At 40.3% G+C, this 20,219-nt stretch overlaps 1 long non-coding RNA gene across 1 annotated transcript; it reads right to left on the bottom strand.

Annotated features, from left to right (window-relative positions):
• Positions 1-17,440: 17,440 nt before the first annotated feature.
• Positions 17,441-20,005, bottom strand: LOC311101433. The gene is made up of 3 exons (XR_014609925.1): positions 19,893-20,005; positions 18,730-18,831; positions 17,441-17,590 (listed from the first exon to the last, which is right to left on the bottom strand). It is a non-coding gene; the product is annotated as an uncharacterized lncRNA (long non-coding RNA).
• Between the last annotated feature and the right edge of the window lie 214 nt (positions 20,006-20,219).

Here is a 20,219-nt window from a genome sequence, read left to right as displayed (position 1 = left end):
GTATGTTAGTTGTGTGTGTTTCTGTGTGTGATAGCATGAGAGAGCGGCACTGTGTCCTTATCTGTCTGTTTTGTGTTGTTTGTGTGTATGTATGTGTGTGTGTGTGTGTGTGTGTGTGTGTGTGTGTGTGTGTGTGTGTGTGTAATTTAGAACTTAACGACCCCTGTGAAGTTCCTTAAGCTCTGCAGCCACTTTTCGCAGCTCTGCCTCAATCTCCAGAAGCTCCTGTAGGCACACAGACCAGGTCAGACAGTGTGTTAGGTGCACACACACACACACACACACACACACACACACACACACACACACACACACACACACACACACACACACACACACACACACACACACACACACACACACACACACACACACACACACACACACACACACACACACACACACACACACACACACGCACGCACGCACACACACACACACACACACACACACACACACACACACACACACACAGTCAATTAGCAATTACAGTATCAACTTTACAAGCTCAGTCGTGCTAAATCCTGTTGAATCTTGCCCACTTACCTCTCCTTCATCCTCCTCAACATCCTCCTTTTTGTCCTCATCCTCCTCTTGCTCTTCCTCTTCCCAATCCTCATTGTTTTCATCCTCATCTTCCTCATCTGCTTCTTCATCATCGTCATCATCATCGTCCCTGTCCCTCTCCTTTCCAAACTGACGGGTCGACTCATCACTCGCTTTCTCCATCACTCTCTTCTGCTGAGGCTCCTTAACATCCTTCTCACTCCCTCCCTCTTTCACCTTCTCCAATTCCTTGCGAATCTCTCCCTCCTTCTCGCTCTCTTTGTCCACTTTCACCTCATCCCCTGCATTCTCTCTCTTCCTCTCCTCCTCTTCTCTCTCCTCCTCCTCTTGTACCCGTTTCATCTTTTTGAGGAGCTCTTCCAGTTCCTCCTGTTTTTCCTCCCTCTCTTTCTCCTTCTCCACGTTCTTCTTGCTGTCCTGTTCCTCCAGCAGCTCCTTGAGCTCCCGCTCCACCTTCTCTTTCTCCACCAGCAGCTCCACCTCGTTGTTCTTCCTCTCCTCACTGCGTTTCCTCTCTTCGTTCTCAATAATTTCTAGCCGCTCTCTCTCTCTCTTTTTCTGCTCCTCCTCATCCTTCTTCCTCTCATCCTCTGCTTCTGACCCTCTCTGGAGCTCTTTTTCCTTCACCGACTCGTACCTTTTCTTCTTCAGCTCCTTGAGCAGCTCCTCAAGCTCCCTGTCCTCTTTTCCTATCTTCCTTATCTCCTTTGCCAGGAGCTCCTCCAGCTCTTTGGCGCTCTCTTCCTCATCCCCCCTTTCCTCCTCCAGTCTGGGCTCTTCCCTCATCTCCTCATTCGTTCTGTCCTTCATCACCACCTTCTCCTCCTCCTCTACCCCTTCTGCCTTAATCTCTTTCTTTCTCAGTTCTTTTTTCTCAGTCTGCTCTTTCCCCCTTCCCTCTCGGTCCCTCTCTCCCTCAGCCTGGTTCTCCTCATATCGCTCTTTCTCCCTCCCCTCTCGGCCCCTCTCTCCCTCAGCCTGGTTCTCCTCATATCGCTCTTTCTCCCTCCCCTCTCGGTTCCTCTCTCCCTCAGCCTGGTTCTCCTCATATCGCTCTTTCTCCCTCTCCTCTCGGTCCCTCTCTCCCTCAGCCTGGTTCTCCTCATATCGCTCTTTCTCCCTCTCCTCTCGGCCCCTCTCTCCCTCAGCCTGGTTCTCCTCATATCGCTCTTTCTCCCTCCCCTCTCGGTCCCTCTCTCCCTCAGCCTGGTTCTCCTCATATCGCTCTTTCTCCCTCCCATACTCTCTCTCTCTTTCCCTCTCTGTAAGAATAAAATAAATTGAGGTAGTTAGTTACTGTACAATTTAAAGCATATTACAGCAAGTTCAACAAAACATGTTTTTGAAGATTTTATCTTGATTTACATGTATAATTACCTGACTCTGAAACCAACATAACATAGCAAAGATATTGCAACAATTAGACTGCTTCTCTTAATAAGTCAGTATGTTTTGATATTCCATGTTACTGTGGTGATAACACCTTAGGCAGGGCTACTCCCAGAGATGGACTGGCCATAGGGCATTTCTGACAAATGCCAGAAGGGCTGGTCCATTTGTAGCCCAATGGGCCTGTCTAAATTGGGGGTTTTGCGAAAAATGATCATTCAAGGGAAAAAATGTACAGCTGTGTTAGAAACACCCAGACCAATTTCTGATCCCAGTCTGTCCCTGAGTACTTCAGTTGTAAAGTATTAGCTAATAAACATAGTCAGACTGACCGTCCTGGGCCAGCTCCTGCAGCTCCCTCAGGAGACCCTGGTGCCTGTGGACAGCATCATCTGCACAACACAACACAACACTGGTTGACCATGTCCATCTTATCAAAATACACATAATCATACCTATCTGCCTCAGTGACAGGTGTTGCCATGAATATTTGTAATGGAAGATGGATTACATTGCTGAAATAATGAACAGCATTATCATCAAACGTAAGTTGAAATAAAGGGTATTCCTCACGTACAGTAATCATTGTCATGATTAACGAAATCTCAATTTTTACGCATTACATTTACATTGTGAATACAGTTGAATAAGTGCACTGTGTGGTCTGGTGCGTTTGTGCAGCTGAAGGAGGTTATGTCAGATAAGAGATAAGAAAGGAGTTGTCACCTGTTTTCCGTTTGTCACAGCCAGGATGTGGCACACCGCCATTACTATTCAGAGAGTCCTGAATACAGTCAGCAACCTGAGGGCACACACGCACATGCGCACACACACATACACGTGCGCACACATGCACACAGAGGACAGTCGGACACAGACAATTAGCAATTACAGTGTCAAAATCAATTACACACAATATGTTAGCAGTGTTATAAAACACTCATAAAAATGTCACAGAGATAACACAAATGCTTTGTCTCTGACCTTTCCATCCTGTAGAGTTGAAGATAGGGGCAGGCATCCCACTAGAGAGAGAGAGAGAGAGAGAGAGAGAGAGAGAGAGAGAGAGAGAGAGAGAGAGAGAGAGAGAGAGAGAGAGAGAGAGAGAGAGAGAGAGAGAGAGAGAGAGAGAGAGAGAGAGAGAGAGAGAGACAGAGACAGAGACAGAGACAGAGACAGAGACAGAGACAGAGTAGAGAGAGAGTAGAGAGAGAGAGAGAGAGAGAGAGAGAGAGAGAGAGAGAGAGAGAGAGAGAGAGAGAGAGAGAGAGAGAGAGAGAGAGAGAGAGGAGAGAGAGAGAGAAAGAATTTAAAATTATAATTCAGCCAAATATGTGTCCTCCTGCTACAACCTGAGGGACAGCCAGTGAAAAGTGTAATGTAATGTCAATAATATTTCCTGTTTGGTTTTGGCTTTCATACCATGTAATGTGTCTTCTCAGTCATGTTGAGACTGGTTGACTACTATTGCTTTAATGTATTGTTATTGTCATTAATATTGTTGTTGTAGTTGCTGTTAATGGTAATCCCATTTCCACTACTACTATTTTTATTGCTGTTGGTCCCACCATTTTGTTTATATGTATACTTTAACAATGTAAGTAATTTAACTTGCCATGTCAATAAAGTCTATTGAATTGAATTGAATTGAGAGAGAGTAGAGAGAGAGAGAGAGAGAGAGGAGAGAGAGAGAGAGAGAGAGAGAGAGAGAGAGAGAGAGAGAGAGAGTAGAGAAATCTCTAACAGAAAACCGAAGAAAAGAACAACAGTGATAAATGGTTTGATGAAGAATGCAAAAACATAAGAAAGAAATTGAGAAACCTATCCAACCAAAAACATAGAGACCCAGAAAACCTGAGCCTACGCCTTCACTATGGTGAATCACTAAACAATACAGAAATACACTACGGAAAAATAAGGAACAGCATGTCAGAAATCAGCTCAATGTAATTGATGAATCCATACACTCTAACCACTTCTGGGAAAATTGGAAAACACTAAACAAAAACAACACAAAGAGCTATCTATCCAAAACGGAGATGTATGGGTAAACCACTTCTCCAATCTTCTTGGCCCTATAACAGAGAACAAACAGCAAAAAAAGATACATGATCAAATGCAAATCTTAGAATCAACTATTAAAGACTACCAGAACTCACTGGATTCTCCAATTACATTGAATGAACTACAGGACAAAATACAAACCCTCCAACCCAAAAAGGCCTGTGGTGTTGATGGTATCCTCAATGAAATGATGAAATATACAGACCACAAATTATAATTAGATATACTTAAACTCTTTAACATCATCCTTAGTTCTGGCATCTTCCCCAATATTTGGAACCAAGGACTGATCACCCCAATCCACAAAAGTGGAGACAAATTTGACCCCAATAACTACCGTGGGATATGCGTCAACAGCAACCTTGGGAAAATCCTCTGCATTATCATTAACAGCAGACTAGTTCATTTCCTCAGTGAAAATGATGTACTGAGCACATGTCAAATTGGCTTTTTACCAAATTACCGTACGACAGACCACGTATTCACCCTGCACACCCTAATTGACAAACAAACAAACCAAAACAAAGGCAAAGTCTTCTCATGCTTTGTTGATTTCAAAAAAGCTTTTGACTCAATTTGGCATGAGGGTCTGCTATACAAATTGATGGAAAGTGGGGTTGGGGGACAAACACACGACATTATAAAATCCATGTACACAAACAACAAGTGTGCGGTTTTGGCAAAAAACACACACATTTCTTTCCACAGGGCCGTGGGGTGAGACAGGGATGCAGTTTAAGCCCCACCCTCTTCAACATATATATCAACGAATTGGCGAGGGCACTAGAACAGTCTGCAGCACCCGGCCTCACCCTACTAGAATCTGAAGTCAAATGTCTATTGTTTGCTGATGATCTGGTGCTTCTGTCACCAACCAAGGAGGGCCTACAGCAGCACCTAGATATTCTGCACAGATTCTGTCAGACCTGGGCCCTGACAGTAAATCTCAGTAAGACAAAAATAATGGTGTTCCAAAAAAGGTCCAGTTGCCAGGACCACAAATACAAATTCCATCTAGACACCGTTGCCCTAGAGCACACAAATAACTATACATACCTCGGACTAAACATCAGCGCCACAGGTAACTTCCACAAAGCTGTTAACGATCTGAGAGACAAGGCAAGAAGGGCCTTCTATGCCATCAAAAGGAACATAAAATTTGACATACCAATTAGGATCTGGCTAAAAATACTTGAATCAGTTATAGAACCCATTGCCCTTTATGGTTATGAGGTCTGGGGTCCGCTCACCAACCAATAATTCACAAAATGGGACAAACACCAAATTGAGACTCTGCATGCAGAATTCTGCAAAAACATCCTCCGTGTACAACGTAAAACACCAAATAATGCATGCAGAGTAGAATTAGGCCAATACCCGCTAATTATCAAAATCCAGAAAAGAGCCGTTAAATTCTATAACCACTTAAAAGGAAGCGATTCCCAAACCATCCATAACAAAGCCATCACCTACAGAGAGATGAACTTGGAGAAGAGTCCCCTAAGTAAGCTGGTCCTGGGGCTCTGTTCACAAACACAAACAGACTCCACAGTGCCCCAGGACAACAACAACAACAACAACACAATTAGACCCAACCAAATTATGAGAAAACAAAAAGAGAATTACTTGACACATTGGAAAGAACAAACAAAAAAACAGAGCAAACTAGAATGCTATTTGGCCCTAAACAGAGAGTACACAGTGGCAGAATACCTGACCACTGTGACTGACCCAAACTTAAGGAAAGCTTTGACTATGTACAGACTCAGTGAGCATAGCCTTGCTATTGAGAAAGGCCGCCGTAGGCAGACCTGGCTCTCAAGAGAAGACAGGCTATGTGCACACTGCCCACAAAATGAGGTGGAAACTGAGCTGCACTTTCTAACCTCCTGCCAAATGTATGACCATATTAGAGACACATATTTCCCTCAGATTACAGCAATCCACAAAGAATTCGAAAACAAACCCAATTTTGATAAACTTCCTTATCTACTGGGTGAAAAACCACAGTGTGCCATCACAGCTGCAAGATTTGTGACCTGTTGCCACAAGAAAAGGGCAACCAGTGAAGAACAAACACCATTGTAAATACAACCCATATTTATGTTTATTTATTTTCCCATTTGTACTTTAACTATTTGCACATTGTTACAACACTGTATATATGCATAATATGACATTTGAAATGTCTTTATTCTTTTGGAACTTCTGAGTGTAATGTTTACTGTTAATATTTATTGTTTATTTCACTTTTGTTTACTATCTACTTCACTTGCTTTGGCAATGTTAACATACATTTCCCATGCCAATAAGGCCCTTCAATTGAAATTGAAATTGAGAGAGAGAGAGAGAGAGAGAGAGAGAGAGAGAGAGAGAGAGAGAGAGAGAGAGAGAGAGAGAGAGAGAGAGAGAGAGAGAGAGAGAGAGAGAGAGAGACAGAGAGAGAGAGACAGAGAGAGAGAGAGAGAGAGAGAGAGAGAGAGAGAGAGAGAGAGAAAGGGAGGAAGTTGTGTGCAGTGTAGGCTACTGTATGTGCATGCATCTACACTTCAGTGTTTGTTTGTGTGTGTCGGTTTGAGAGAGAGAGAGCGAGAGAGCGAGAGAGCGAGAGAGTGAGTTGTGAGGGCTACTGTATGTGTAACAGTATGTTGTCATGGTGATGTTAAACCACTTTCTCACAAATCCAGTTGAGTTTCCTGTCACATGACAAGTCATTCCATGCCTTCAGAAGACTCTGATCTTTGAGTATCTCAACACAGTCCTCCTCACCATATTTTGCATGGCCACCACCATTATCAGGCTGTTGATTACACCAGTACCTACAGGGTTAAAAACCATCAGATATCATGGTTTATACCAGTACCTACAGGGTTAAAAACAGTCAGATATCATGGTTAATACCAGTACCTACAGGACTAAAAACAGTCAGATATCATGGTTAATACCAGTACCTACAGGATTAAAAACAGTCAGATATCATGGTTAATACCAGTACCTACAGGGTTAAAAACAGTCAGATATCATGGTTAATACCAGTACCTACAGGGTTAAAAACAGTCAGATATCATGGTTAATACAAGTACCTACAGGGTTAAAAACTGTCAGATATCATAGTTAATACCAGTACCTACAGGGTTAAAAACAGTTAGATATCATGGTTAATACCAGTACCTACAGGGTTTAAAACTATAAGACATCACAGTTAGAACATCACAATCCTAAATAATATACAGAAATGCTTCATCTTAAAGTTAACTTTGTTAACTGCTGCCATCAATAACAATAACTGTATAGAAAAAGGTTTAATGGATCCTTATTGACAGATTAGTTATCATCTCTCACCCTGTGGTCAGTGGAGTGCCGTCCACCTATTTCCAGGTCCCCTCATTAATAGAGTCAGTCAGACCAATCCAGACACTCTTCTTGAGGTTGAAGAGAAATGTCTGTTGTGAGAAATATAAATATACTGTATATGTAGGTTTGATCATATCTACCCCCTGCACACCCATACACACACACACACACCACACACACACACACACACACACACACACACACACACACACACACACACACACACACACACACACACACACACACACACACACACACACACACACACACACACACACAGTCTCTCTCTCTCTCTCTCTCTCTCTCTCTCCCTCTCTCTCTCTCTCTCTCTCTCTCTCTCTCTCTCTCTCTCTCTCTCTCACCTGTTCCTTATCGCTGTTTATGATCACCAGGTCTGCTCCTCTCTCCAGACAGTCCTCTCTGCTCTCCTTCCAGATTTTAGTCTCAGTAGACAGGAAGTACCAACTGGATGCAAACTTCTGCCAGCCTTCAGAATAAGTTTGTTCTACAAGATGAAAACATGAATTTCCTTCAACACTTAATGAAAGAATAGAAACACACGATATGGTGTGTGGGATTAATACCAATTTATTACTGTAGGTTTACTCACTGCAATTGTTAAGCCTCCCGCTAAAGAAATCTCTCTGTCTGTAGCTGGTCTCTCTCTTCAGTAAGGTTGTTGTAGCTGGTCTGTAGCTGGTCTCTCTCTTCAGTCAGGTTGTTGTATCTGATCTGTAAATGGTCTCTCCCTTTAGGTAGGTTGTTGTATCTGGCCTGTTGAGTCGTGATGACCAATGACTCCATCTGTAAAAGGGAAAAGTGAATCAAACATGTAAATACCACACCATTCATGATTAAGTATGATTAAGTAGGCTACTTAAGTCTCATTGACAACATACTAAACTCACAGTAGACAGACAGGCCTATGATCCCAGCCAGTAGGAGAACACACAGCAGCCCCAGACACACTGCAGCAACTCCAGAGGGTCTCTTCCATATCATGGTTAATACCAGTACCTACATGGTTAGAAACAATCAGATATCATGGTTAATACCAGTACCTACATGGTTAGAAACAATCAGATATCATGGTTAATACCAGTACCTACAGGGTTAGAAACAGTCAGATATCATGGTTAATACCAGTACCTAAAGGGTTAAAAACAGTAAGATATCATGGTTAATACCAGTACCTACAGGGTTAACAACAGTCAGATATCATGGTTAATACCAGTACCTACAGGGTTAGAAACAGTCAGATATCATGGTTAATACCAGTACCTACAGGGTTAATAATCATCCGATATCATGGTTAATACCAGTACCTACAAGGTTAAAAACAGTCAGATATCATGGTTAATACCAGTACCTACAGGGTTAAAAACAGTCAGATATCATGGTTAATACCAGTACCTACAAGGTTAAAAACAGTCAGATATCATGGTTAATACCAGTACCTACAAGGTTAAAAACAGTCAGATATCATGGTTAATACCAGTACCTACAGGGTTAAACACCGTCAGATATCATGGTTAATACCAGTACCTACAGGGTTAAAAATCATCCGATATCATGGTTAATACCAGTACCTACAGGGTTAACAACAGTCAGATATTATGGTTAATAACAGTACAGGGTTAAAAACCGTCAGACATTACAGTTACAACATCACAATCGTAAATATTTTTTCAGCAGAAAGTTAACTTTGTTGACTGCTGCCATCAATGACAGTAACCTGTATAGATAAAGGTTGAATGGAGCCTTATTGACAGAATAATTATAATCTCTCAACCTGTGGTCAGTGGTGTGCCGTCCACCCATTTCCAGGTCCCCTCAGTAACAGAGTCAGTCAGACCAATCCAGACTCTCGTCTTGAGGTTGAGAAAGATAAATATATAGACATATATGTTTGATCACATCTACCCCCTGCAAACTCATCTCTCTCTTTCTCTCTCTGACCTGTTCTGCATAGCTGTTTATGATCACCAGGTCTGCTCCTCTCTCCAGACAGTCCTCTCTGCTCTCCTTCCAGGTTTTAGTCTCAGGAGACAGGAAGTACCAACTGGATTCAAACTATACAAATACAGGTATAGTACTGCAGGATAATCTCACCTGTTTAATGTGTTTTTCATGTGTAATTTGTGTGTGTGTGTGTGTGTGTGTTCGTGCAATCTTACCTTAAGCAACAACTCCATCTCTTGGACTGGGCTTGAAGGCTCCTATGTTGGCATATAATTGGCCATCAATGTCCTTGTTCTTCATTGCATCAGGCTCATAGTTTACAAATCCATCCGAGTTTTCATAGAATCCTTCTGACATCTTAACACACTTGTGGTCAAATACAGTAACTTCTACTTCTAACCTCAACTCTAATGTAGGTCTGTACCTGTGTCTTCTCCCTGCGCTGACCAGCATCTGTGTGATTTATGGTAGTGACACTATTTTTTAAACTGTCAATCACAGTGAAAGGGAAACTGTCAAATCAACACGTCACTGGCCCCCACATGACTCCCCCCACTTTAGCTTCTAATGGAAATATGTTTGTTTCCCATCCGTTTTAAATTATTCAAGATATAATTGAACTTATCATATATTTTAGCAGATAATAGATTGGAGTAAGTGAATTTGTACATAGATCATATAACATTACTGAGGCTTTGACATCCCAGCCTTCATAAGGAGGTCACGTTATGGCTTGTACTCTGTGACCAGCCATCGATGGCCATATAGGGGCCTTTTTTTCTATGTATGCTGTCTGTGTGTGACATCAGTGTGAGGAGTTATTCAGAGGTGCTGGGGGAAATATATGTCTGCATCTTTATCAGAGGTTTAACATGGGAAATGTACCTGTGTGTGTGTGTGTGCGTGCGTGTGTGTGTGCCTGCGTGTGGCATGCAGTGTGTGTGTGTCCTCTCAGTACTGTTCTGCCCTCTGTCTGTGTCCAACTGCAGATCACACTATTATCAGTATCTAATCACATTCAGGCTGGTAGACCTTGTTAAATTACATTGTTGATTTTTTTATTAATATGTATGTTTGTATAAAAGCGATATCTGTGAATAGTTGAATGTGAAAACACGTTTTAATAAAAAATAATAGTAATTACATTCCGTGTACACACTTAAGCATTCAGCATGACCACCAACATGATAACTACTAGACATCATCACTTAACCATTCAGTACTGTATCCAACCATCAACATCACTACTAACATACCAGATAGATAGATAGATAGAGAGAGAGAGAGAGAGAGAGAGAGAGAGAGAGAGAGAGAGAGAGAGAGAGAGAGAGAGAGAGAGAGAGAGAGAGAGATGTATGTACAGCCTACATGCAATGCTACATAGTGAACTATAAATCTTAACATTGACAATGGCTATTGAGTGATATATATGAATATTCAGCAAATTCGGAAAGTATTCAGACCCCTTGACTTTTTCCACATTTTGTTACGTTACAGCCTAATTCTAAAATTGATTAAATTGTTTTTTTCCTCATCAATCTACACACAATAGCCCATAATGACAAATAAAAAACAGTTTTTTAGAAATGGTTCCAAATGTATTAAAAATACAAAACTGAAATATTAAATTTACATAAGTATTCAGACCCTTTACTCAGTACACTGTTGAAGCACCTTTGGCAGCGATTACAGCCTCGAGTGTTCTTGGGTATGACGCTACAAGCTTGGCACACCTGTATTTGGGGAGTTTCTCCCATTCTTCTCTGCAGATCCTCTCAAGCTCTGTCAGGTTGGATGGGGAGCATCGCTGCAGAGCTATTTTCAGGTCTCTCTATCATACCAGGAAGATATAGATAATAGAGGGGAAGTGGAGAACAAAGTCTAGCTGTAAACATATATTAAAAATCATATGTAACAGCCCCAAGATAATTCAGGTAGTTTCCAGAACTCCCCCTTCCTTTCACCTTTCTGCTGATTTGGACCCTCTGTTTACTCCCAAATATACATCAACATGTTCAGGAGGTCCAGGACTACAGACATGGGTCATTATAATGTCCATACAATAGATTTGACACTACAAACTGCTCCAAGTAGATGTTGAGGCTGGGTAGGTTTAACCAGTGAGGATGAGATGACAACATAATTGGCTGCAGCTCTCTCTTAATGAACCTGATTGGTTGAGGATTCTTGAGTGACAGCTGTTTGAACCACTGAAAAGATCCACTTCCCTCTTTTGGGACCCATATAGGGGAACAACAGTCAAATATGAGCATTTGATATTGTGCTTCTGTGTAACTTGACAACAACAAAGACTGACTGTCAAAGATTATTAAATAGCATCCTTTGATACCCTTTGATATCTCTACTACACTAATTAATTGTTGTTACAGTCAACTCCTATACACTGTATGTAATGGTGGTTTCGTACTGTTGAGAATGTTTGCACCCGATCTAAATTGGAGCATTTAAACATCGGTAGCAAGTAATTTATGAAATGCACTTCATGTAGAGTGTGCACAAAGTCAAATGTACTGACTTCATGTTGTATCTGATGACGTGTCAAACATAACTACTGGTTCACAGGAAGCTACAAACAGGAAATAAGTAGGACATCTATTTTTTATATATATAATAAAAAACAAATACAACAATAGGTGTGTTTGCATGGATGTGAGGGTGTTTGTGTGTGTAAGGGTGTGTGTGGGGGGGGGGGGTTCAGACAGAGAGAGAGTGTGTGTGTGTGTGAGAGAGAGAGAGAGAGAGAGAGAGAGAGAGAGAGAGAGAGAGAGAGAGAGAGAGAGAGAGAGAGAGAGAGAGAGAGAGAGAGAGAGAGAGAGAGAGAGAGAGAGAGAAAGAGAGAAAGAGAGAAAGAGAGAGAGAGTTGTGTGCACTGTAGGCTACTGTATGTGTTACAGTATGTTGTCATGGTGATGTTAAACCACTTTCTCACAAATCCAGTTGAGTCTCCTGTTACATGGCAAGTCATTCCAGGCCTTTAGAGGATGCTGATCGTTGTTTATCCCAGCACAATCCTCCCCAAAACGACCTGAATTATTAGGTTGTGGGTCATACCAGTACCTACAGGATTAAAAACAGTCAGATATCATGGTTAATACCAGTATTTACAGGGTTAAAAACAGTCAGATATCATGGTTAATACCAGTATCTACAGGGTTAACAACAGTCAGATATCATGGTTAATACCAGTACCTACAGGGTTAAAAACAGTCAGATATCATGGTTAATACCAGTACCTACAGGGTTAACAACAGTCAGATATCATGGTTAATACCAGTACCTACAGGGTTAACAACTGTCAGATATCTTGGTTAATACCAGTACCTACAGGGTTAAAAACAGTCAGATATCATGGTTAATACCATTACCTACAGGGTTAACAACAGTCAGATATCATGGTTAATACCAGTACCTACAGGGTTAACAACAGTCAGATATCATGGTTAATACCAGTACCTACAGGGTTAAAAACAGTCAGATATCATGGTTAATACCAGTACCTACATGGTTAACAACAGTCAGATATCATGGTTAATACCAGTACCTACAGGGTTAAAAACAGTCAGATATCATGGTTAATACCAGTACCTACAGGGTTAAAAACAGTCAGATATCATAGTTAATACCAGTACCTACAGGGTTAACAACAGTCAGATATCATGGTTAATACCAGTACCTACAGGGTTAGAAACAGTCAGATATCATGGTTAATACCAGTACCTACAGGATTAATAAGAGTCAGATATCATGGTTAATACCAGTACCTACAGGGTTAAAAACAGTCAGATATCATGGTTAATACCAGTACCTACAGGGTTAAAAACAGTCAGATATCATGGTTAATACCAGTACCTACAGGGTTAACAACAGTCAGATATCATGGTTAATACCAGTACCTACAGGGTTAACAACAGTCAGATATCATGGTTAATACCAGTACCTACAGGGTTAACAACAGTCAGATATATTGGTTAATACCAGTACCTACAGGGTTAAAAACAGTCAGATATCATGGTTAATACCATTACCTACAAGGTTAACAACAGTCAGATATCATGGTTAATACCAGTACCTACAGGGTTAACAACAGTCAGATATCATGGTTAATACCAGTACCTACATGGTTAACAACAGTCAGATATCATGGTTAATACCAGTACCTACAGGGTTAGAAACAGTCAGATATCATGGTTAATACCAGTACCTACAGGGTTAAAAACCATCAGATATCATGGTTAATACCAGTACCTACAGGGTTAAAAACAGTCAGATATCATGGTTAATACCAGTACCTACAGGGTTAAAAACAGTCAGATATCATGGTTAATACCAGTACCTACAGGGTTAAAAACAGTCAGATATCATGGTTAATACCAGTACCTACAGGGTTAAAAACAGTCAGATATCATGGTTAATACCAGTACCTACAGGGTTAACAACAGTTAGATATCATGGTTAATACCAGTACCTACAGGGTTAGAAACAGTCAGATATCATGGTTAATACCAGTACCTACAGGATTAATAAGAGTCAGATATCATGGTTAATACCAGTACCTACAGGATTAATAAGAGTCAGATATCATGGTTAATACCAGTACCTACAGGGTTAAAACAGTCAGATATCATGGTTAATACCAGTACCTACAGGGTTAATAACAGTCAGATATCATGGTTAATACCAGTACCTACAGGGTTAGAAACAGTCAGATATCATGGTTAATACCAATACCTACAGCGTTAAAAACAGTCAGATATCATGGTTAATACCAGTACCTACAGGGTTAAAAACAGTCAGATATCATGGTTAATAACAGTACCTACAGGGTTAAAAACAGTCAGATATCGTGGTTAATACCAGTCCCTACAGGGTTAAAAACAGTAAGATATCATGTTTAATACTAGTACCTATAGGGTTAAAAACCATCAGATATCATGGTTAATACCAGTACCTACAGGGTTAAAAACAGTCAGATATCATGGTTAATACCAGTACCAACAGGGTTAAAAACAGTCAGATATCATGGTTAATTCCAGTACCTACAGGATTAAAAACAGTCAGATATCATGGTTAATACCAGTACCTACAGGGTTAAAAACAGTCAGATATCATGGTTAATAACAGTACCTACAGGGTTAAAAACAGTCAGATATCGTGGTTAATACCAGTACCTACAGGGTTAACAACAGTCAGATATAATGGTTAATACCAGTCCCTACAGGGTTAAAAACAGTAAGATATCATGTTTAATACTAGTACCTATAGGGTTAAAAACCATCAGATATCATGGTTAATACCAGTACCTACAGGGTTAAAAACAGTCAGATATCATGGTTAATACCAGTACCAACAGGGTTAAAAACAGTCAGATATCATGGTTAATTCCAGTACCTACAGGATTAAAAACAGTCAGATATCATGGTTAATACCAGTACCTACAGGGTTAAATACAGTCAGATATCATGGTTAATTCCAGTACCTACAGGGTAAAAAAACAGTCAGATATCCTGAATAATACCAGTACCTACAGGGTTAAAAACAGTCAGATAGCATGGTTAATACCACTACCTACAGGTTTAAAAACAGTCAGATATCATGGTTAATACCAATTACCTACAGGGTTAAAAACAGTCAAATATCATGGTTAATAACAATACCTACAGGGTTAAAAACAGTCAGATATCATGGTAAATACCAGTACCTACAGGGTTAACAACAGTCATATATCATTGTTAATACCAGTACCTACAGGGTTAAGAAACCTTCAGATATCTTGGTAAATACCAGTTCCTACAGGGTTAAAAACAGTCAGATATCATGGTTAATACCAGTACCTACAGGGTTAAAAACATTCAGATATCATGGTTAATACCAGTACCTACAGGGTTAACAACAGTCAGATATCATGGTTAATACCAGTACCTACAGGGTTAACAACAGTCAGATATCATGGTTAATACCAGTACCTACAGGGTTAAAAACAGTCAGATATCATGGTTAATACCAGTACCTACAAGGTTAGAAACAGTCAGATATCATGGTTAATACCAGTACCTACAGGGTTAAAAACAGTCAGATATAATGGTTAATACCAGCACCTACAGGGTTAAAAACAGTCAGATATCATGGTTAATACCAGTACCTACAGGGTTAAAAACAGTCAGATATCATGGTTAATACCAGTACCTATAGGGTTAAATACAGTCAGATATCATGGTTAATACCAGTACCTACAAGGTAAAAACCATCAGATTTCATGGTTAATACCAGTACCTACAAGGTTAAAAACAGTCAGATATCATGGTTAATACCAGTACCTACAGGGTTAAACAACATCAGATATAATGGTTAATACCAGTACCTACAGGGTTAAAAACAGTCATATATCACAGTTAGAACATCACAATCCTAAATATTATACAAAAACGTTTCAGCTCAAATTCAATTTTGTTGACTTCTGCCATCAATGTCAATAACCTATATAGATAAAGGTTGAATGAACTGAATATTGGATCCTTATTGTCACAGTAGTTATAATCTCTTACTCTGTGGTCAGTGTTGTTCCATCCACCCATTTCCAGGTCCCCTCTCTCTGTCTGTCAGTCAGACCAATCCAGACTCTCTTGTTGAGATTGAAGAGAAACTCCTGTTGTTGAGAAAGATAAATATATATACAGTGAGCTCCAAAAATATTGACACATTTTTGTTTGTTTTGGCTCTGTACTCCAGCAAATGATAAAATGACTATGAGGTTAAGGTGCAGGCTGACAGCTTTCAGTATTTTCATCCACATCAGGTGAACCATTTAGAAATGAAAGCCCTTTGTTTACATAGTCCCCCCATTTTAGTGGACCAAAAGTATTGGGACAAATTCAATTATATGTGTATTAAAGTAGTCAAAGTTTAGTATTTGGTCCATATTCTTAGCACGCAATGACCACATCAAGCTTTTGACTCTACAAACTTGTTGGATGCATTTGCTGTTTGTTTTGGTTGTTTTTCAGAATATTTTGTGACTAATTGAAATTAATGGTAAATAATGTATTGTGTCATTCTGGAGTCACTTTTATTGTAAATAAGAGTAGAATATGTTTCTAAACACTTAATGATTACGGAAAGTGCTGAATGAACTGTGAATAATGATGAGTGAGAAAGGTAAAGATGAACAAATATCATACCCCCAAGACACGCTAACCTCTCCTGTTACTGTAATGGTGAGAGGTTAGCGAATCTTGGGGGTGTGATATATGTGAGTCTGTAACTTAAGTAGACATATGTGAATTTGTCCCAATAAAATGGGGGGACTAGGTACAAAAAGTACTTTTATTTCTAAACGGTTCACCCGATATTTGTTGAAATTACCCTAAAATGAAAGCTGTCAGTCTGCACTTTAACCTCATAGTCATTGTATCACTTCAAATCCAAACTGCTGGAGTACAGAGCCAAAACAACAAAACATTTGTCACCGTCCCAATACTTTTGGAGCTCACTCTTTGATCATATCTACCCCCTGCACACCCATATCTACACGCCCCCCCCCCCCCCCCCCCTCTCTCTCTCTCTCTCTCTCTCACCTGTTCCTCTCTGCTGTTTATTATCACCAGGTCTGCTCCTCTGTTTACACAGTACTGTCTACTCTCCTCCCAGGTTCTCTCCTCAGTAGAGAGGAAGTAACAACTGCAGTCAAACTTCCTCCATCCATCAAAACAGCAGGGTTTCTCTGTTTGATGACACAACACAACACTGATACAATATGATACAAAACAATAAACATCACATTTTATTTTCCATGATTCACTGGACTAGATCTCAATGAACAAATTGACTTAATAATAAAGGAAAATATGATAACCAGCTCACTGACCACAAATCAAATTCTGAAGCCTGTCTCTCTCTTTAGTCAGGGTGTTGTTTCTGGTCTGTAGCTGGTCTCTCTCTTCAGCAAGGTTGTTGTATCTGGTCTGTAGCTGGTCTCTCTCTACAGTCAGGTTGTTGTATCTGGTCTGTAGCTGGTCTCTCTCTACAGTCAGGTTGTTGTATCTGGTATGTAGCTGGTCTCTCTCTTCAGCAAGGTTGTTGTATCTGGTCTGTAGCTGGTCTCTCTCTACAGTCAGGTTGTTGTATCTGGTATGTAGCTGGTCTCTCTCTACAGTCAGGTTGTTGTATCTGGTCTGTAGCTGGTCTCTCTCTACAGTCAGGTTGTTGTATCTGGTATGTAGCTGGTCTCTCTCTGCATCTGCATTGGTTTTATAAAGAGAAAAATGCTTCTCTTCAGTCTTTGATGCATCTGTTATCTGGAAAGGATTGATACATAATAGTGCATTCGGAAAGTATTTAGACTCCTTCACTATTTTAGAAATCTACACACAATATCCCATAATGAAAAAGCAGTTTTTGCTTTTTTATAAATTTTAGCATATTTATAAAAAATCTACAACGGAAATATCACATTTAAATAAGGGTTGTTGTTCTGTTGGAAGGTGAACCTTCACCCCAGTCTGTGGTCCTGAGCACTCTCTGGAGCAGGTTTTTTCATCAATGATCTCTCTGTACTTTTCTCCGTTCATCTTTCCCTCGATCCTGACTAGTCTCCCAGTCCCTGTTGCTGAAAAACATCCCCACAGCATGATGCTGCCACCACCATGCTTCACCGTTGGGATGGTGCCTGGTATCCTCCAGACGTGACACTTGACATTCAGGTCAAGGAGTTCAATCTTGGTTTCATCAGACCAGAGAGTCTTGTTTCTCATGATCTGAGCATCCTTTAGGTGCCTTTTGGCAAACTCCATGCGGGCTGTCATGTGCCTTTTACTGTGGAGTGGCTTCCGTCTGGCCACTCTACCATAAAGGCCTGGTTGGTGGAGTGCTGCAGAGAAGGTTGTCCTTCAGGAAGGTTATCCCATCTCCACAGAGGAACTCTGGAGTTCTGTCAGAGTGACCATCGAGTTCTTGGTCATCTCCATGACCAAGGCCCTTCTCCCCCTATTGCTAAGTTTGGACGGGCTGCCAGCTCTAGGAAGAGTCTTGGTGGTTCCAAACTTCTTCCATTTAAGAATGATGGAGGCCACTTTGTTCTTGGGGACCTTCAATGCTGTAGAAATCTTTTTGGTACACTTCCCCAGATCTTTGCCTCGACACAATCCTGTCTCGGAGCTCAGCGGACAATTCCTTCGACCTCAAGGAACTTAGTTACACAGATAACAACACTCCCCACTGGTTGAAATAACGTTGTTTCGACATCATTTCAATGAAATGATATTGAACCAACGTGGAATAGACATTGAATTGACATCTGTACCCAGTGGGTTATCTGCATTTGGGACCTTGTTGATGAAAGTCTGATATAGTGTAATGATTAGATAACAATACACTCACAGACTAGTCTCAGGGAGATGTTGAGAGTGACTTGTAGAACACACAGCATCCCAAAGCTCACAGCACCCATCCTGTAGAGTCTTCTCCCTGAATCCTCAGGTCCTGAGGAGATACACACTGATGTGAGAACACACATACACTCACGTATTCAAGCAAGCAAGCAACCACGTACACACACATACCCCCACACACGCAAGCACACACAAACGGGCACACACTTGATGGTGTGACATAATCAGCAATGAGAGGACTGTTTCTCACAGCTGCTTTAGAGGAAGTTACTGTATCAGTATAACATGTTAGAAGCACGTCATTACATTAAAGGGTGAATCTGCAGTTGCTACATAAATATTTTATATATACCCATAGATTCTTAATGATTATAATTTATAAATGCCTCATGAGCTTAGTTCAACTGTCATGAAAAAGCTGATGTCTTTTTTTTTACTCCATTGTAATTGTAAACAAACACTGTGTAGCCTCAAAACATGTTTAAAACAACCATTTTGAACTAATGGATGGTCAGTCCCACTCTTGGCATTCTCTCAACCAGCATCATGACATAGTCACCTGGAATGCATTTCAATTAACAAGTGTGCCTTCTTAAAAGTTAATTTGTGGAATTTCGTTCCTTCTTAATACGTTTGAGCCAATCAGTTTTGTTGTGACAAGGTCCCAAAAGGTGGAGAAAGAATATATTGTACATGAAAACAAAGAGCCCTTCAAAAATTAACTTTTAAGAAGGCACACCTGTTAATTGAAATGCATTCCAGGTGACTACCTCATGAAGCTGGTTGAGAGAATGCCAAGCGTTTGCAAAGTTGTCATCAAGGCAAAGGGTGGCTATTTGAAGAACCTCAAATATAAAATATATTTTGATTTGTTTAACACTTTTTTGGATACTACATGATTCCATATGTGTTATTTAATAGTTTTGATGTCTTAACTTTTATTCTACAATGTAAAAAATTGTAAAATAAAGAAAAACCCTTGAATTAGTAGGTGTGTCTAAACTTTCGACTGGTACTGTACATATTTTTAAAGGTAAAATCCTATTTAAAAAATGTTTCCACTAAGACTTGCTATCAGCATTTTTCAGTGCTTTTGTGTCAAGTGGTTGTGTTAGTCTTTGTCAATGTGTGTGTATGTGATATAGTTGTTACCTGAGCGATGGGTCTCAGTCTTCACTCTCCTCGTTGCTCTGTTCTCATTTTCTTCAGTTACCTGGTTGTTGATGTAGACATCCATCTGAACTAACTGTACGATTACCTTTCTAACTGACTCCTAATGGTAATATCTACTGTATGATTACCTTTCTAACTGACTCCTAATGGTAATATCTACTGTATGATTACCTTTCTAACTGACTCCTAATGGTAATATCTACTGTATGATTACCTTTCTAACTGACTCCTCATGGTAATATCTACTGTATGATTCTAACTGTACTGACAGTAGTTAAGTAGTTGGTCTGATGTGTTCTCCACCAG

The sequence above is a fragment of the Coregonus lavaretus genome (genome assembly GCF_964263955.1).
Source record: "Coregonus lavaretus genome assembly, chromosome: 26".
Taxonomy (NCBI): domain Eukaryota; kingdom Metazoa; phylum Chordata; class Actinopteri; order Salmoniformes; family Salmonidae; genus Coregonus; species Coregonus lavaretus.
This window is presented reverse-complemented; position numbering and strand designations above follow the sequence as displayed.